General features: G+C 44.3%; 1 long non-coding RNA gene across 4 annotated transcripts in view; it reads right to left on the reverse strand.

The window, feature by feature from the left end:
• LOC128838840 (uncharacterized) overlaps positions 1-20,232 on the reverse strand; it is a 68,549-nt gene that overhangs the window by 13,854 nt on the left and 34,463 nt on the right. Inside the window, exon 8 of one of the 4 annotated variants that reach the window (XR_008445283.1) lies at positions 3,860-4,062. The exons of the other annotated variants lie outside the window; for them this stretch is intronic. This is a non-coding gene — a long non-coding RNA (uncharacterized LOC128838840). Of the gene's footprint in view, positions 1-3,859; positions 4,063-20,232 lie in introns of those variants that run through there. 4 annotated transcript variants of the gene reach the window in all.

A 20,232-nucleotide genomic window follows, 5' to 3' on the forward strand; every position in this document is an offset into this window, starting at 1 on the left:
AAGCTAGGGTCTGGACTTGAATAGGAGTGGGGTGGGAAGAAGTAAAGCTTGGATCAGGATGTTGTCCTACACCAGTGCTCATTTGATGAAAACAGCTGAGAGAAGCATGGGGTGAAATGTCATTTAAATGTTTTTCTTCCATTTGGAAACATATTTGTGAGACAAATTGATTGGCAGCTCAGGACAATGAAGTTGTGCAGATTCCCAACAGGTTCTACAGCAGTTCAAGTTCTCTCACACTGCTCTGACAAATAAGCCTCGACCATTTCTGGAGGGACCAGCTCTACGGGGAAGGTGATAATTTGGCCTGCACGGAATTCAGTCTTTCGCCTCTCTGGCAAGGCTACCAGTTTTTGTGATATGGAAACTGCTAACTGGACTGAGACCACTAAACTCATTTCACATAGTTTAATGAAAGGAAATTTTGGACACAACTGAAGATGGATTCAGTCTATATCCCTGGATCTGAAGCCCATGGAACTTTGGAGGGTCAATTTTCAGAATCCACACCTGGACTTGAATCTTCTCATCTTCCTTCAAACATGCAATAGTCAAGCCAACACTGGAGAAACCCACCCTGGATATATTGGTTGTAGATAACTACCACCCTGTGTCAAACCTCAGATTCCCGAGCAATCTCATTAGAGAAATTAACCAAAAGCCAACTACAAGCTCATCTAACTGAAGCTAATACTCTAGACCTAGCAGAGTCTGAATTCAGAGCAGGACATGGAACTGAAACCACTTTAGTGGGACTGATGGATGATCTCCTCTCCTCCCATCAATGGACAGAGGACAAACATTGATTCTCATCTTCCTGAACCTCTCTGCAGCATTCAACATGGTTGATCAGGGGTGACAGGAGTCCAGGGAATGTGTTAAAATGGTTTTAGTCCTTCATGGAGGGACACACCAATAAATACTGATGGGAAAATGCATCTCCACACAGGGCGTCCTTAGGATTTATGGGGCCCTACACAGTATAATTAAACTGGTGCCCCTCTGCCCGACAGCAGCCCGGGCTCGCAGCCCAGGGGGTGGGGGCGAAATAGGGACGAGGCAGCAAATGATACCAAGATGAGTCACAGTTTCCTGCAGAGACCCCCATACCCTCTCCCTCACGCAGAATGAACTGCACAGGCCCATTCAGCTCTGTGAATATGGCCCCTGCCTAAGGAGACTGCAGTGCATGCTGGGTGTGCAGAAGCCAACCCACTCTTACCTGTTGTCATGGGCAGTGGGTGAAGCTGCCACTTGGGGAAGCTAGCTCCCCAGCCCACCTCTTCTGCCTGTGGCCCCCGCCTGCCCCCACTCTGCCCAGGCCTTGCCCCTCACACTGTCTCCCTCCTCTCTTCCCTCCCCCACCCTGCTCACCCCCTTCCAGCAAACAGCCAAATCCCTGAACCCAAATGAAGCAAATTACATTTGGGAAAAAAAAAAATCCCCTCTTCTGCAATTTCTTTCTAAAGAAAATGGAGCATGTTTTCCACTGTATGCCAGATGGTGAAGACTGGACATGCAGAAGGTACCTAATTAAAAGCACTAAACTTGGGAATAAAAAATGTTAGTTACATGTTTTTTGATACGCCGTGAAGTTTGTCAGAAATTTATTTGCAAAACTTTGTAGTGAGGGCGAGTCAGTAACTCACTGAAACAAAGACATTATTTTAAAGTAATCAGTCACAGAGGTTTAGTGTGTTCATAACAATGCTTTTAGAAAAAGGGAACACTAATTTACTTTGTGTGATCTCCATAACAATAAACATGTTTATGAAATTTCACCAACTTTAAAAAAAATATGTTTCCAAAGATTTTAGGCATAACAAAGGATTTTATATCTTACTAGGTACTGATTTTGCTGGAGGGTTCTCTTAAAACTAGTTCGTCAGATAGTCAGAAGTAAAGAAAGGAAAACTCTTCGTCCAGCTATCTGGAAGGAAAGGAGTGTTGTCCCTTTAAGGGCTCTCTACAATGGGCGCGGGGGGGGGTGTGTGAAGGGAGAAAGAGATGGACAGAAAGGACAGGAAGACTTTGGAAGCAAGTTTTTTTTCTATAGTAATTAAAATTAAAAATGTGTATTTTAGATAAGGGTGGTCTTTTGAAGGATTTATTTCAAAAACTATATGTCTGAAGATCCAAGCATTTAAGGCTAAAGTAAAGATGATTGTGCCTCTAAAAATCTACGCAAGGATTTTTTAGAGATGTGATTTTATAATCTTCACCAACTCAGTAATGAAATATTTTTAAAGCAAATTTTAAACTAAGGTCCTGTAGACTAACATGTTCTGAGTAAATATTACAGTAATGCACAACTGTTTTTGTCAGTAAATTCAGAAACACACAGTATATACCTGGGGATTGGCAAATGCCTGTTAAATGGCTTCATTACCACTTGAATGGCTCTTTAACAGTTTCAAAGTTGTGCTAATAGGTCTGGCAGGCTGGAAGGGCTTTTTCATTCTTAAATTACTAGATCCCCTCCAGAGTAAGAGTCACCAGGCTGCAGCAGCCAGCTGTGGTGGGAGCCTGCAGGAAGGGTCAGAACAGGGATAGGAAGAGCCGGAAGGGTGGACACTAAGACCCAGTGGTGCCCCAAATTTTCAGCTGCGTATGCCTAAGGACGGCCCTGCTTCCACCACTAGTATCCTCATTTGTGGAGACCCAGAAGGATCAATTCTCTCTCCGGTCCTTTTCAATATCTACGTACAGTCACTATCGGAACTGATCACAGACAACATGGACTCAGCTGTCAGCAATATGCCGATGTCACACAGCTCTACCTGTCCTTCACCACAAACAACCACACTACTATCACCAAGATGGCCCAATGCTTGGATGAGATAAGCTCATGATGAACAGCAGCTGGCTGAAGCTGAACCCGAGCGAGACAGAGGTGATGCTCATTGGCATAGGAAAGTATTTTGAGGAATTCGCACCCATGGTGCAGTCTCCCTTGGTTGAAGTTACACACACATAATTAGTCAACTCAGTCTCCAGTCCAGGAGTACTCTTGGATTCCTGGCTGATGCTGAGCTCTCACATAGCAGCATCTCCAAATAATGCTTTCAAACTCTTCCCATTGGTTAGGAGACTCAATCCCACCCCTTTTAATGAAGATCTGACCTCAGTTATCCATGCTTTCCTCACTTCTAGCTGGACTATAGCAATACGATATTCCTGAGCATGAAAACTTTGGTGGCTTAAGAGACTCCAATTACTACACAATGCTGAAGTGCATTTCCCAAACCACACAGGTCCACTCCCTACACTGGATTCCCATAGAATTTTTAATCAAGTTCCAGGTCTTGGTCCTTATCTTCCAAGTGCTACATGCTGTGGGTCCAGAATATCTAAAAGAGACTAAAGCTCTGGGATGAAGGTCAAGGTTGATCTCCTCTGGCACAACAGAACTCTGAACAAATAATATTAAAACTCATCTGTACAAGAGACAAAAAACTTTCTCCAGGGGACAGTCCAAGACTGTGGAATACCTCCCACAGGAACTAAGGAGCATCACAAACCTCACCATTTTCTGCTCCAAGTGAAAGGCATATTTCTTTGACCTTGCCTTCTCTAACATAATATCTAACAATATTTACATAATACCATTACACACCACCCCCTGGGTGCCTCTAAGACACAATACTTCCCCTCTCACAAGCATAGAGTCCCAGTGTAGAAAAGAAACGTTTAATAAAAGATGGTAAGTAATCCAGCATTAAGTTGGGGAAATGCCACAAGCAGGATTCATAAGCATAAACCCATGAACAAGACATCCACCCCAGAGTTAGTTGGACAGTGTCCTTTTGCCTCAGGTTATTAAGTCCAGCAACCAAAAGGTCCTTGAATGTGCCCCTCCCTTCACCGCACCCTACTCACAGTTGTCGTCCTTGGTCAGTGCAGTCCCAGTGTTCAGAGGTGCATCTGCAGAGTTCACCTCCCAGCCTGGTTGGGGCGGGGGCAAGAAAGCACCTTGCTTGCTCTGCTGTTTCGGCACTTGCTCATCGCTGCACTCCACCGACTGCTCTTCCTGCCACTCTGGGATGGCTTGAGGTCCCATCACTTAAGACAAATTGGAGGATTGGGCCAAAAGAAATCAGATGAGGTTTAACAAGGACAAGTGCAGAGTCCTGTATTTAGGACAGAAGAATCCCATCCAGTGCTACAGGCTGGGTACCGACTGGCCTAGCAGCAGTTGTGCAGATTCACTTTTCAGAACCATATTTATGAACTGAAGGGGTAAAGCCAGCCCTAGCAGGCATGATTCAGCAGTACCTAGAGAAAGGTGAGCTTACCGGAGAAACGAAACTTCCCTCCCCATCCTTAACAAAAATAATTCCCACCAGCCTTATGGTAAAGAAGGAGAGTCTAGGAAAAAATAGTGCAACTGATCCAGCATGGAACTCAATATTTGTCAGACATAGAAGCCAGCAGAATTGTTCATACATCATATCCTTTTTCACCTGGTTCTTGTATGGCACTCATCACTATGATATCTGGACACTTCACCCATAAAGTCCCTAGAATGAGATCTGATTCTGAACAATATGGGAAGTTTTGTTAAGTAAATTGTAAACTGTTCAACACCCTGAATGACCAACGAGTGGCTCAGGGTACACTGACACTGCAAAAAATGGCCTGCGGCAGCATGTGTCAGCATCCGGGTCAACTGACTCAGGCTCACGCTACAGGGCTAAAAATAGCAGTACAGACATTCAGGCTCAGGCTGGAACCCGGGCTCTGAAACCTGGCAAGGGAAGAGGGTCTCAGAGCCCAAGCTCCAGCTGAGCCCAAACATTTACACTGCTATTTTTAGCCCAGTAATGTGAGCCCCAGGAGTCAGTTGACCGGGTCTCAGACTCCCTGCCCTGGATTTCTGCAGCATAGACGTACCCTTAGTCACAGCTTTTAGCAACTTCTAATGAGCTCTTATAAAGACAAGGAAAGAGTGCCCCTAACCAGTCACAGAGGAATATAGTTTCTCTCCCAATCTCTTATATGCTTGGACTAGAGATCTACTGCCTAACAACCAACATTTTAAGCATTATTAGATAAGAAATTTAGGGTCAAATTTGCAAACCTCTGAATATAAGGTGTCCCCGCAAAAAATGTGCATGCAACATATTACACCATCACATGACTGAGCTTTTTTACCAAGAACTTTGTTTATTCTGGGAATTCAAACTTTTTCTTTAGGAGTTTCTTGCCCACAGACATCCCCTCAGACAGAGCTGGCTACAGTCCAGGCTCCTTTTACAGCACAGCACACCTTCTGCATGCTCTTACCTCTGCAGTCACTCACTTACTGTGTCCCCACCTTATTCTTAAAGGGTAGCGCCCATTGAGCTTATTATATAATGTCACCATAACAAAAATATGTACAATAAACAAATATTTAAAATTATACCGCTACCTCGATATAACACGACCCGATATAACACGAATTCGGATAAAACGCGGTAAAGCAGTGCTCCGGGGAGGGGGGTGGAGCTGTGGACTCCGGTGGATCAAAGCAAGTTCAATATAACGCGGTTTCACCTATAAGCATAAGATTTTTTTTGGCTCCCGAGGACAGCGTTATATCGAGGTAGAGGTGTATTAATAAACAATATAAATCTGTTTCTAAAACAGGGACCTTACATGTGGAAACCACATATTTGCAGGTTGAAAAGAGAAAAATACAAACCGAAATACCCAAACTGCATGCATAATGAGCTGTTCTGATCTCACAAGAATATAGTTCACTGGTTGTGTGCGCATTGACTGTTTTGTGAGTATAATTTAGGCCCAAATATTGAAACCATAGTTATTTTCAATCGACCTGTATCATTATGCCATGGACGATCAACAATATTATCTACCTCAACATCACAGAAGTTAGAACTGAAAACAGACCAGGAGATCAAGGCCACTCCCCCACAAGTGCAGCATCCAGTCCCAAGAGAAGACATGTCACAAATCAAGAAATGTTTGGGCTGGATGTGAACCTAAGACACTCTGTTACCATAATCACAGGTTGGCTAGGAGTTGAAGTGTGTCCATTAATATTACATATGTCATTACACTTTTGTTTGTGATGACATATGTAATATGAATGGAGATTGAGTCAGCGTCTTTTCCCCAGACTTGCTTCTTTGCATTGCCCTGGTGGTACAGAGGGGCTAGAAAGCCAGTGTAGCCAGCCAGCTGGAGATTCCTAGGTGGAGCCAGCTCCTACATCATTTCCTATCCAGATCCTGTTTTCACCAGACAATTCAATAACCAGGGAAAATATTAGGGTGACCAAACGTCCTGATTTTATTGGAACTGTCCCGATATTTGCTTGTTTGTCCTGCGTCCCAACCGATGTTCAGTCGGGACACTGGATAAACAAGCAATTTTGCCCTCCGCTCCTGCACACAGGTGGAGCCTGGAGGGGCTCGCGCCCCCCCCCGCCCCGACTCTGCCCCCTCCTTCCCCCATTGGATCCCTCCCGAAATCCCTGGATTGGCCCCGCCCCCAGCTCCGCCCCCTCACTGCCCCATTGGATCCCTCCCCAAATCCCCGCCTCTTCCCCAAGCACGCCATTCCTCCTCCCTCCCAGGCTTGCGCCGATCAGCTGTATGGCGGCGCAAGCGCTGGAGGGAGGCCCGGGGGATGCAGGGGAGCGCAGGGTGAGTGAGTCCGGCCTGGCTCCGAGCGCAGGCAGGAGGGCAGGGTGGTACCTGCAGGGGCAGTCCTAGGTCTGGCCTGGGGAACTGGCTCCCTGTACACACCCATGGGTGGGGGTGAGGGGGCAGCAGCTGCCCGCGCAGGGACTCTGACAGGGCTTCACCTCCCGCCACGTGGAGGCAGCGGCAGCCCCGTTCCTTCCCCTGCGGGACCCAAGTGGGATGGGGGGGCCCCACTCCGGGGCCACCCGCGGTGCTCTGCGGGGCAGATGGGCATGGGCCGGGCCTGGGCACACTTGGGGTGACGGGATTGCGCTGCCCTACAGGCGGGCTGTAGAGAAACCCTGCCCCGGGGCAGAGGCAGCGGCAGCCCCGTTCATTCCCCTGCGGGACCCGAGCGGGACTGGGGGCTGGGGCCTGCTGCCCCCACTCCGGGGCCACCCACGGGATTGCACCAACTGGGCCCCTTCCCCTATGGGGGGAGGTGGAGACGAGGCGAGCTGATGCGGGGGTGGGGGGAGGAGGTGCTCCGGCGGCTTTTTTTTTTTTTCTCCTCCGCCGCTCCTCCCCGCGTCCCGATATTTCAGTTTTGTCATCTGGTCACCCTAGAAAATGTTGAATGTTTTATAAGAGCTCTGCATACATTGGCTGAAAACTGTGATTGTAGGAATGCAAAACATGAAAGCACCAGATAAAAATCTTTCACAGCAGCTACAGTTGATGAGATGTACTCTAGTCACAGCTATACAGATAGCAAAGCAGTCAGAATTAGTCAAACAACAGAACAAAGGCAGAGGAAAACTTGAAACTAGCTTAGATACTATCAGACACTTGAGTGGTAAAAGTCATTATCATAAAATCCATGAGACAAGGACAGAGAATTTCCAGGCTAAGAGGGACAAATTCCAGTCTACACGCACAAGGTGTTGAAAAAGTCATAATCCAAGAAATGAAGCATGACCAGCCAGAGGCGCATGGTGTAATACATAAGAACATAAGAACAGCCATATTGGGTCAGACCAAAGGTCCATCTAGCCCAGTATCCTGTCTTCCGACAGTGACCAATGCCAGGGGATGGATCACTTGATTCCCCAGAGGGAATGAACAGAACAGGTAATCAAGTGATCCATCCCCTCTTGCCCATTCCCAGCTTCTGGCAAACAGAGGTTAGGGACACCTCCCTGTCCATCCTGGCTAATATTCATTGATGGACCTATCCTCCATTAACTTATCTAGTTCTTTTTTGAACCCTGTTATAATATTGGCCTTCACAACATCCTCTGGCAAAGAATTCCATAGGTTGACTATGCATTGTGTGAAGAAATACCTCCTTTTGTTTGTTTCAAACCTGCTGCCTATTAATTTCATTTGGTGACCCCTAGTTAGTGTGTTATGAGAAGAAGTAAGTAACACTTCCTTATTTACTTTCTCCACACCAGTCATGATTTTATAGACCTCTATCATAGCCCTCCCTTAGTAGTCTCTTTTCCAAGCTGAAAAGTCCAAATCTTATTAATCTCTCCTCATATGGAAGATGGTCCATACCCCTAATCATTTTTGTTGCCTGTTTCTGAACCTTTTCCAATTCCAATATATCTTTTTTGAGATGGGGCGACCACATCTGCATGCAGTATTCAAGATATGGGTATACCATGGATTTATATAGAGGCAATATGATATTTTCTCCTTTATTTTCTATCCCTTTCTTAATGATTCCCAACATTCTGCACGAATGAACATGCATGAAATATGGACATTTTGTAACTATTTGCCGCACCAAAGCAGTCAGGGAGTTGACTCATATTACAGACAATCAAGAGCCATTGTCTCTGGGATCTACCACTTATGATGACATAGAAGTTACTTGGAGACTGAAATTGAATATTCCTGGCAAGACTATTGACTTTAAAATTAATTTAGGAGTTGACTTCACAGTCATCTTAGAAGGGACTTACAATCACCATCAACCCCTCCCTGAGCTGAAGTCACCTGACACAGCTCTGACTAGCCATGGAGGTATTCAGAACTGCATGGACCAGTTCACCACAAAAACAGCTTATAAAGACAAAAACTATGCATTCAGAGTGCATGTTGGTCAGATTGGTATTCCAGAACTAGTGACAGACAATGGGTCACAATTCACTGCAGAAGAATTTAAGATATTCCAAATTAATTGGAGTACTTGTGGCACCTTAGAGACTAACAAATTTATTAGAGCATAAGCTTTTGTGGACTACAGCCCACTACTTCTTCTGAAACCTGTCCAAATTAATTATTATTTTGATCGTATTACTAGCAGTCCACAATACCCACAAACAAATGGAGAGGCTGAGAGAGCTGTACAGACAGCCAAGAAAATCCTACCACAGGAAGATTCATTCCTTGCTCTTCTGAGTTACAGATCAGCTAGAGCCCTGCAAATCCACGGATATCCACTTCATATCCATGGACCATTTTGGCAGATAGTGGGTTGAATGCAGATACAACTGCGCAGGGCTCTACTCATCAGTGGCACCTGGCCTGTGGTATACAGCTCAGGCAGCCCGGGGGGTGCAGTGCACTCGGGGACTGGCAGCCACCAGCCAGTGGTGGGAGTCAGGGCAGTCCAGCACCCTCTCGCCGTGCTGCTTCCCATTCAGCAGCTTGGGCCCCTCGGGCAGTACTAGCGTCCCCACCATGACTTGGCCTGGCAGCACTGGTCGCGATCCCAGTCACAGTCCCAGCCTGCCGGCTTCTGGGCAGCAGGGCCCATCTGCGGCCACATGACACCCCACCCCTCTGCCCCACTGTGATGCAACACACACTGCTGCTGCGTGCCATCGTTTGCGAGTCCCCAGGAGCAGCATGCGATGAAACACCCCTCCCCTCCAGCTCCCCCGGGCCACCCCTTCTCCTCGAGACCCTTCCTCCACGCGGCCCCTTACCCCCAGTCTCCAACCCCACACTGCCTCTTCCCTTCAAGACCCCCCTCCCCGTAACTCGCCCTTGTGAAACATCTTGCTACCGCGGGTGTGGATACAGGTAAAAGGTGGCTAGCAGATCGCGGGTTAATCCTGGCAGATGCGGATCCACATTTCTGTATCCGCGCAGGGCTCTACCAATAGTAGCTGCTGGATATAGTTTAGCACTACTCCTGATGGGACAACAACTCAGAACTACTGTTCCTACTTTGGAAAAGAATCTCTGTCGAATGTGGCCAGACACGAAGAGAGTAGCCAAATTGGATAAAAAGGCAAGAAGAGCCTATGAACACTTTTACAACAGACGACACTCAGAGAACTGCCAGTTTTAGAATCTGATGACTGTGTTCATGTCAAATTAGAGAAAAAGGAGGGACAACTCCACCTGTCATAAGGAAAAAGAATTCAGCACTCAAATCATATGTAATCGAGACCAACAGTGGAGAGTTCAACAGAAACCATCGCCATCTACAATTTGTTCCTCTACAAACTCTACAGATGGCGGATGCAAAACAAGGCAACAAATCAAAGATTCCAGACTGACCAGAGCTTTCGTTGCAACCAATGGACAGCCAGATGACCAAGTTGTTGCGCGTACGGGTCGCATAATCAGAAAATCAGTTAAGAACTGCTTAACAGACTGATACACACTGAACCTCAAAGAAAGTGTGATATTGTAAATATCAGGAATGTAGAACTAAAAGGGGGAGCAGTAATGGAATGTTAAACTGTATTATACCATTCAGCCACTAGGTGGCACTGTGGCTAAAATACCTTATTTAAAGAAACCTCAGTCATACCTGGCAGAGCATTAAAAGATCTTATGATGAATACATCTGGTATGTATAAGCAAGCTCTATAGTCAAGCCACATCTGGTACAGAACATAACAGGGGCTCCTAAAACACATCTGTAGCATCTGTGTAAGTAAAGTGAAGTGGGAGCAGGTGGGGCCCTAGTGAAGATGACGTGCTGGGGCCCCAAATTACTCTCGATTGGCCTGATCTCTTGCAGTCGCTTCTAGCCCTACATTTCTATGATTCTATGAATGGTCCCAACTCTGGGGCCAGTAAGAAACTTACTGAGCCAAGTTAATCCCTGGTGTAACAAGGGATGAAGTTAGCCCATATGGTGGAAAGGCATGAATTTGGTGTGGAGGGTGAGCAGATCTGCATGATGATGAACAGCAGGGTTGCAAGAGCCATGCTGACAAGCATAACAGAAAACAAACCCCACTGATGCATGTGATCAATGAACCAGCCCTATCAAACCTCACACAACCAGCCTAAATGCCAAACAGACAGCTATCAGGCTGAGATTCCCCGTGCATCCTTAAAAATTCTGGGGCAGCAGAATATAATTACACTGTGATCTGATGAAGCGGTTCATCTGCTTAAAAGTATTTTAAGATTCGAGAATGAAACCTGAACATATGAGATGCACAACTGAAGAGCAGTAATATGCACATATGAATCCAAGAGCTTTATTACACATTGCCCCGTCTGCCCCCCTCTTCCCCAAATCAGTTTTTTCTCTAGTTTATATCATGCACAGCTCTGGCATTTCAGTAATGCATTTGGATGTTTGAGAGGCTAAACTTTATCTTTATTCCCTCGTTTGAGTTTTTGTTCCTGTCTTCAGCAGGCATTTCTTGGAAGGAATAGCACTCACAGAATTACAGCACAGAGGAATCAGACTGCATGTCCCGATGGTATGTAAATATTAATATTCACACAGCTTTTGTATGCATTGCAGATTACAAGATAATTAGGGGCTATATAGCCCCGTAACTTAGTGTATAAAAAGAATGACAGTTATAGGACCAGATTCTGTCATTTTTCCAGGCCTGACTTCGGAGGTTTTTTTTTAAATGTGTAATAAAAATTAAGCATTTAGGGCCTGATCTGAAGGTTGTTGTGAGAGACTCTTTCCATGGACTTCAATAGGCTTTCGAGCAGGCAAGGAAATTCAAATGACTGCTTGGTGATTTTTCAAAATACACCACAATGTAGACCCTAAGAAGCACAGACCATGCCCCCAGCCTCCCATGCCTCACTGTAGAATGCTCCTGTATAAGTCTGCTTGGGAAGCACCATAGAGGACTGTGTGGAATAGGTTGGTCTCAGGAAAAACAGAATCTAAACAGAGTGTTTCCACCTCTATTCTCTACGCTGACCATAGTCTTTGATCATAACTGTTCCTTCCGGCCTTTAAATCTATTAATCTTTCTGGTTGGCACATAGCTGCAACAAAGCTGGTCAAATTACTCTTGCAAATATATTACTTGCTGTGTTTTGCCCTTAGTTCTCCTAATGAATTATTTGGATGCAGACTTTGCTTTTTACAAATCTATTCACTAACTTTTTGGCTGTGTTCACAAAATGTCCTGTGAACAGTTTCATGGAAGAGATGTCAGCCTATGTGTTGTTTCCATGCCTTTCACTTCTACTATTCATTATGTGTGATGGGTTACCTAAGTCACATGGCATTTGATTCTGCTCCCCAGTTGGAAGATGAGAATATTTAAAAACAGGAAAACAACACCACTCCTTTGTGCATGACTGACTTTGTCTGCTCATCTGTACAAAGAAGCCATTCCCAAAAACTATTTGCGTTAACAAAACCCATTCACACAGAAGTTCACCAAAAGCAAATAAACAAGAGCACGAACATGCTGAAACAGATGAGCCATTCACAAATGTGATTTTCCAGCACTCTTTACAAACAAACAGGCAGAACCGGGTTGCAATTTTTATTGTACCATTTGTGTTAAAATACACGTACATGAAAATATATAATTGGCTCCAGCTAGGCATGGCTTGTGTCTCTTTTGAAATGAAAGTGCTTCTAAGGTAAATAGATGTTTTATATTTTTGTTCTTGTCATATAGTTTGAAGTTATCAGTACCCCATTTTTTTTTATGGAGGGGGAAAAACTGGATCAAAATGCTCATATTTAAAGGTCTTATTTCAGTGCCAGGTTATCCAACAGTATTCATGAGAAAGTGATTTGTAAATTTTCTTCAAATAGTAAATAAATTACAGTGATGAAGTCAGGTTTCAGAGTAGCAGCCGTGTTAGTCTGTATCCGCAAAAAGAAGAACAGGAGTACTTGTGGCACCTTAGAGACTAACAAATTTATTAGAGCATAAGCTTTCATGGACTACAGCCCACTTCTTCGGATGCATATAGAATGGAACATATATTGAGGAGATATGATGAAGTCAGTCATTTAATATTGCCTCTCTGTTTGTGAATGTTCTGAAATTCCTGTCTACTAAATGTTTATATGTTTACCAGTTTAGAATCTGAGAAATTGTTTCAGAATTTCTTCAGTGAAAGTTTTTGAACTGCAGATCACTTGTGAATATACATAATTCAAAATGTGTGCTTTGTTGTTTAGTTACATAAGGTGTGCAGTTTTTCTTCCATTAGCTAATTGGTCATCTTATCTGACTAAACAACACAGCATAAATTGCAGCTTGACATTTTCTTCTGGCAAATATTTGAGTAGTCATCGCAAAGCCTTCACTCACTTTGAATGAATTTTCACAATAATAGTGTTTGAATGATCACAGAAAGAAAACACAAAAGGGTTGCAAACATGGTTGAACAGAAATTTTGATTTTTAATGACCTTGAGAAAAATGTTTTCTATTATTTACTAATCTCTATTTATAAGCTCTTAATTGAACTACAGTATAATTCTTAAATACATTTTGATAATTCCAGGTTGTTCAAAATTAAGGCAGTAGATGGTCTTGATTATTTTGTACTATTTGTTTAGTATTACATTTTAATGAAATTATTTATTCATATTTTCAGAGAATCCTATAGGCACACAGTGACCTGTATGTACAGGATAATGTCTATTTTCAAAGATTTGATCACTTAGACAAGATGAAAAGTATACTAAAACTGTGCAAGTCCATGGTCTGGGCACACACAAATTCTGGCCATTACATGGGTAACCTATGGTTTATTGTGCCTAACATAGTTCTTTCTGGTGGCTGATGTTCAGAGGTTTATAAAGCTGCTAATGCTGCCGCTACAGGATTTATTCTTTTAGCTTAGGTATAGAAATGCATGCTGTTAGTGGAAGAGGTCCTATGTTCAAACCTCAGAGTAGATCCAAGCTAAATGGGCTATACATACACACCCCTCAGGATTTTGAAGAGGGACATCCAGCAATAATGCCCATTTCTCTAACCCCTCCTGGGGCAGCTACAGCTCAGTATGTCACCTCACCACTTTGTGGGCAACTACTGCAAAGAATATTGGAATGGGATCTAGGCAGCTCATCTCTCGGGCACAAGTACCCCAAAAAAAAAAAAAAAACCACACAGCAGGGAAAAGTCAATGGCCACCTTAAACCAACTGGATGTTCAAGAACTAGGAAGATGAAACAGGTACTGGAATGTACATGTGCTAAATGAGCTAGCTGGGCTGTTTTTGTATTTGGTGGTGTTCTTACATTTAACCCTGGCTAGGATACTCATTTCTTGTCCAGAAAACAACTTAACACAACCACAACACAGAGTGCACATTGAACATGATAAATATATTTTCTGATAATTTTGGTAATATTTGCTACAGCTGTTTGCAGTGGTGATGTGGACTGGGCACCACCTTAGACAATTCTTCATTCCAGGTGAATTTTGGTAACCATAATCAGAATGAAGATATACTTCCCACCACTGTGGTGAAATGTTCCATCGAGGTCAGGCAAGATGCTCTACTGAATGGCCTGGCACCACCTGTCTATGTTCAGAATGCATGTCCCAAACTCATGCCAATTGCTGACACGCTATGTAAGGAACTTTTCATAGAATTTTCTACAGTGCCTACTCAGCTCCATGTTTGCAGGTGTAAATAATTTTATTACTTGAAAAACAGGTTTTTTTCCAAACTGAATGTAGCACATTGTGCCCAAAAGGCCTATTTACAGGCCACATTTGAAGTTTTAAGATTCATCTGGATTGGAGCAGAGAAAAGGTGTTCTGAATTATTCTTACAGTAGGAAAGCACTTTTACCCCCATGCTTGCATAACTCCAAAATGGCCAGAGGTACTTTCTCAAATTTTTTGATATAAAAGAAATTCACTTGTTTGAAGAAACCAATCAAGAAAAATCTCAGCCCAAAAAGGTAAAAATCTCAAAGTTATGAGTGTTAAAACTTGAGGTTTCACAGCGAAACTACAAAAGTTGCTATAAGTGCAACCACTACAGCGTTGAGCTGTGGGATTATTTGTTTTATTCTAGTGTTTTTTCTGCTAAGCATTTGTTAGTCTATGATAGGAGTCCCTTGGCACTATTGCAAAATAAATAATAATGACAGTAACCCAACAGTCTCAGCCAAGGACAACTGGTGAATGCCGTACACAAATTAATCCAAAGTGGGGAATTTCTCAGTGACCTTAATGGGTATTTTCCTCTCAGGGACCATCTGGTGGGTGACCAGTCCCAACGAAAGGAGTGACCTCTCTATGGACTCCACTAACTCAGGGGAATCCTTGTGCTGAGAGTGGGGTGGTGGGAAGGAGAGGAAGGATATCGTATGATCAGGTGAACTCCAGCTCCATGAAATTGTCTGAGGCACCTGAGTCTACTAGTGCCTCTACACTGATGTCTGGCATTGCAGGGTGCTGGAGATGTTTTGGATGCTGATTGGCCATCACCAGGATACCGGTGGATGAGGGTTGGGGTGGGTTGCTGGGGAGAAGAGAAGGGTGCCAACCCAGCCCAGTCCCCCACTGGGGCTTGGTGTTTTTTAACTAGGATACAGATTGGACCTTGGCAGGACAGCTTGATGCAAAGTGTCCTGGTTCCCTGCGGTATATGCATAGGGCCAATACCCAGCATTGATTCTTCTGAATATTGGAGAGGCAGGTCCGGACTGGATAGGCTTGCATGGATTGAGGTGACAGAAAAGACACTGGTGATGGGAGGGCAGGCAGAGCCAGCAGGACTGACAGGAGTCAGGAGAACCATCTTTTTTGTTGGTGGCATTCAATAGTTGATATCTTGATGCATAGGTCGACTAAAGCATCCAGGCCAGAAGGGGATTTCACCCATACCAGTTCATCTTTAGTATCCTTATTTAGGCTGAGATGGAAACAATGCTGGGCGGCCTTGTTCCACGTGCAGCTTTGGCTATACACTCCTGACATGGGTCATCAAAGATAACTGGCATAGCTTGAGCAAAGTCCTCAAATTGTCACAGAAGCAGGTTTGATAATTCCAGGAGGGGAAACATCCAAGCCACGGCCTCCCCAGTAAGCAGACTAATAATCAGTCCCATTCGTGTTTGGTCAGTGGGGTACAACTGCAGATATGGCAAAAATAGGAGTCAACACTGATTTAGGAGTCCACAAAGTTGGTGATGATCTTGGGCTTGTGGGGAGCAGAGGTTGGAACTGAAGGCAATGCACCTTGAACTTGGAGGAGTGCATTTTGCACCTGCAGAGTGCAAGGTCTGTAGGGCTCCCAGTATCTCCATCAGAGAGATATTAGTCTTTGTAGAATCCACACACGCAGTGTCAGCTCTAGTTCTCTTATTGTTTGTGTTGGGCTGCTCAAACCATCAGTGTCCAGGATATGGACAGTTTTGCCCAGTGGTTAGAGCAGGAGTCAGGCAACGGAGCCCAGAGTCAGAGCCAGAATCAGAGACCAGGTGCCAGAGCCAAGGTCAGAGCTGCAGTCAGAATTCAGGAATTGGAGCCAAGGGTCAGGACCAGTTGACTTGGAGTGAGGCAAGGCAGGGGCATGGCTGGATCCAAGGCTGGGAACAAGCAGGCACAGGAGCCATCACAGCCAGGGGTGAATGCTTTGAGCAGCCAATGAACTGCTCTAGCTGCTGGGCTTAAGAGCCAGCTGCTGACTCTTCCAACCAATCAGGCCGTATAGCCAATCAGGCAGCCTACTGGAGGCCAGCTGCACTCTTTAGCTTGCCTGAAGACTGGCTCTGCTGCAGGCCCTCATTCCTGATAAGGAGAAAAGGAGCAGAAACTTCTATGCCAGAGGACATCTTTGGCAACCCTCCAGCTGGGGCTTAAGGCATTTTGTTTCCTGGTTAGTTATCTGAATGCCATGGCCATTCATAGGAATGCTTTGTACTTCTATAGCTTCTTCCATCTGAGGATCTCAAAGCACTTGAAAGACATTAATTAAGTAAGCCCTACCCTCCTGTGAACTGGTACACACTATCACCCCCATTTCACACCTGGGGAAGTGAGGCACAGAGAAGTGAAGTCAGTGGCCCAAGATGCACAGGAAATGTTTGGCAAAGCTAGGAACAGAACCCAGATCTCCCGAGTCCCAGCTAAGAGGCAATGCCTTAACCATAACGGCCATAAATGATGCTCTAAGTATTGAAGTAAGCACTAAAATTGTAGCATGAGGACAAAAACAAAAAATCTATGCTTTAATCAGCAACTAGAGAACTCCATCTAGTTCCTACCTTTATTAAGCCCCTTGCTGCAACACATCTTGATCCTCTCTGGTAACTGTGGAGGACCAGGAACTCTATAACCACTCCATAAGGAGTGCTTCAGCCTTTCCCTGACAAAGAGCTGACCACACCTTCCACACCATACTCATCAATAGTATATCTGGAGGCTGTTATGGGTTGGAAGAGAAAGCTTCTATATCTCAGCACCTCAGTGTCTTTAATGTATTTATCCTCACAATAACCCTGTGAAGTAGGTAAGTGCCCATTCTACTGATGAGGAACTGAGGCACAGAGAAGCTAATTGAGTTGTCCAGAGGAATATAGGATGTCTGTGGCAGAGCAGAGGCTTGACCTTAGTCTCTGCCTAGTGCCTTAACCACTGGACCATCCTTCTTATTTTCATGCCTGAATTGGTTTTGGTATTTATCAACGTATTAGGATTTGGCGGATGTGATTGCAGAGTCATTGGCCAGTATCTTTGAAAACTCATGGTGATCCAGGGAGGTCCCGGATGACTGGTAAAAGGCTAATGTAGTGCCCATCTTTAAAAAAGGAAAGAAGGAGGAGCCAGGGAACTAGAGGCCAGTCATCCTCACCTCAGTCCCTGGAAAAAATCATGGAGCAGGTCCTCAAGGAATCAATTCTGAAGCACTTAGAGGACAGGCAAGTAATCAGGAACAGTCAGCATGGATTCATCAAGAGCAAGTCATGCCTGACTAACCCAATTCCCTTCTATGATGAGATAACTGGCTCTGTGGATGAGGGGAAAGCAGTGGATGTGTTATTCCTTGACTTTAGCAAAGCTTTTGATACAGTCTCCCACAGTATTCTTGCCGCCAAGTTAAAGAAGTATGGGCTGGATGAATGGACTGTAAGGTGGATAGAAAGCTGGCTAGATTGTCGGGCTCAACGGGTAGTGATCAATGGCTCCATGTCTAGTTGGCAGCCGATATCAAGCAGAGTGCCCCAAGGGTCGGTTTTGTTCAATATCTTCATCAATGATCTGGAGGATGGCGTGGACTGCACCCTCAGCAAGTTTGCAGATGACACTGGGAGGAGTGGTAGATACACTGGAGGGTAGGGACAGGATACAGAGGGACCTAGACAAAATAGAGGATTGGGCCAAAAGAAATCTGATGAGGTTCAACAAGGACAAGTGCAGAGTCCTGCACTTAGGACGGAAGAATCCCATGCACTGCTACAGACTAGGGACTGAATGGCTAGGCAGCAGTTCTGCAGAAAAGGACCTAGGGGTTACAGTGGATGAGAAGCTGGATATGAGTCAACAGTGTGCCCTTGTTGCCAAGAAGGCTAACGGCATTTTGGACTATATAAGTAGGGGCATTGCCAGCAGATAGAGGGGAATTATCGTGTCCCTCGATTCGACATTGGTGAGGCCTCATCTGGAGTACTGTGTCCAGTTTTGGGCCCCACAGTACAAGGAGGATGTGGAAAAATTGGAAAGAGTCCAGCGGAGGGTAACAAAAATGATTAGGGGGCTGAAGCACATGACTTATGAGGAGAGGCTGAAGGAACTGGGATTGTTTAGTCTGCAGAAGAGAAGAATGAGGGGGGATTTGATAGCTGCTTTCAACTACCTGAAAGGGGGTTCCAAAGAGGATGGGTCTAGACTGTTCTCTGTGATACCAGATAACAGAGCAAGGAGTAATGGTCTCAAGTTGTAGTGGGGGAGGTTTACGTTGGATATTAGGAAAAGCTTTTTCACTAGGAGGGTGGTGAAACACTGGAACGGGTTACCTAGGGAGGTGGTGGAATCTCCTTCCTTAGAGGTTTTTAAGGTCAGGCTTGACAAAGCCCTGTCTGGGATGATTTAGTTGGGAATTGGTCCTGCTTTGAGCAGGGGGTTGGACTAGATGACCTCCTGAGGTCCCTTCCAACCCTGATATTCTATGATTAGACTACACTAGTGTAGAGAAATACTGCAAAAAGCTATAACTTGTCCCAACAATATACAGTATGTTTCATTTTCTGAGGACTACAAAATATCCCAAACAGTAGAACTGCCATTGTTTACAAATACAGCACAGTTCATATTTTTGCAGAAATAAAATTATACATTTGTGTTATTCTGCAGATTCCCTAACAACCCAAAATGGGATGACATGCACAAAAAATAGAAACACAGCATTTTACAATAACATTCACTTTCTTGAACCAACAGTCAGATGACCTTCCACCCAGTGTTTCAGATTCACAATAAGAACTGGCTTGGCTAACTGCCAGTCAGTCCTAAATATAGTGTAAAACCAAATATTTAAATTTTAGCCTGAACAGATAGATTTTTCAAACGTGCTCCTTTCAAGCTCTGGAAATTTTACTACAGTTCAAATGATAAACATGTGGTTTTTCTTTGAAGGAAGTATTATATCTCTGTATCACCAGGGCAATGTTACATGAGAGCACACACTAACTGAATTACTGTCAATGTTGTTTTATAGGAGCACAATTTATAAGCAAAAACAACGAGGAGTCCTTGTGGCACCTTAGAGACTAACAAATTTATTTGGGCATAAATAAGCTTTCGTGGGCTATAACCCACTTCATCAGATGCATGGAGTGAAAAATTCAGTAGGCAGGTATAAATATACAGCACATGAAAAGATGAGAGTTGCCTTACCAAGTGTGTGTGGGGGGGGGGGTGGAGGGGTCAGTGCTAATGAGGCCAATTAAATTAGGGTGGATGTGGCCACCCTAATTTAATTTATAAGAGATCTCAAATCATGTACAATACAGAAAAACAAAAATAAATTATAGAAATGTTGTACTGTATATTTTCAGAATATGTTGTCTACATGGATATTTCCGACTTAGACATTTGTTTGGGTGGTGTTAGAAGTTAGAACATACAATATTATGAAAACATAGGTAAATAAGTAAACTACCTTGACCTCCTGACTACACAAAGGGATGTGTGGAGGATAACTGGTACAAACTAAAGTTAATGTTAATGGAAATGGCACATGAAGTCTTAGGAGAGATTAAACCAGTGCCAGAAAGGATAAGAATGGCATTGGAATCCTCAAGATAAAGAATCTGTTGAGAAGAAAAAGATAACTTTTAAATAATGCCAGGCCAGCAGCTTGAGCAAGTGGTAAGATGGCATATATGAAGGCAAAAAAGGAGGCCAAAAGAAGTGTTGCAACAGCTAAACATT

The sequence above is a fragment of the Malaclemys terrapin genome, chromosome 6 (genome assembly GCF_027887155.1).
Source record: "Malaclemys terrapin pileata isolate rMalTer1 chromosome 6, rMalTer1.hap1, whole genome shotgun sequence".
In the NCBI taxonomy this organism is placed as follows: Eukaryota; Metazoa; Chordata; order Testudines; family Emydidae; genus Malaclemys; species Malaclemys terrapin.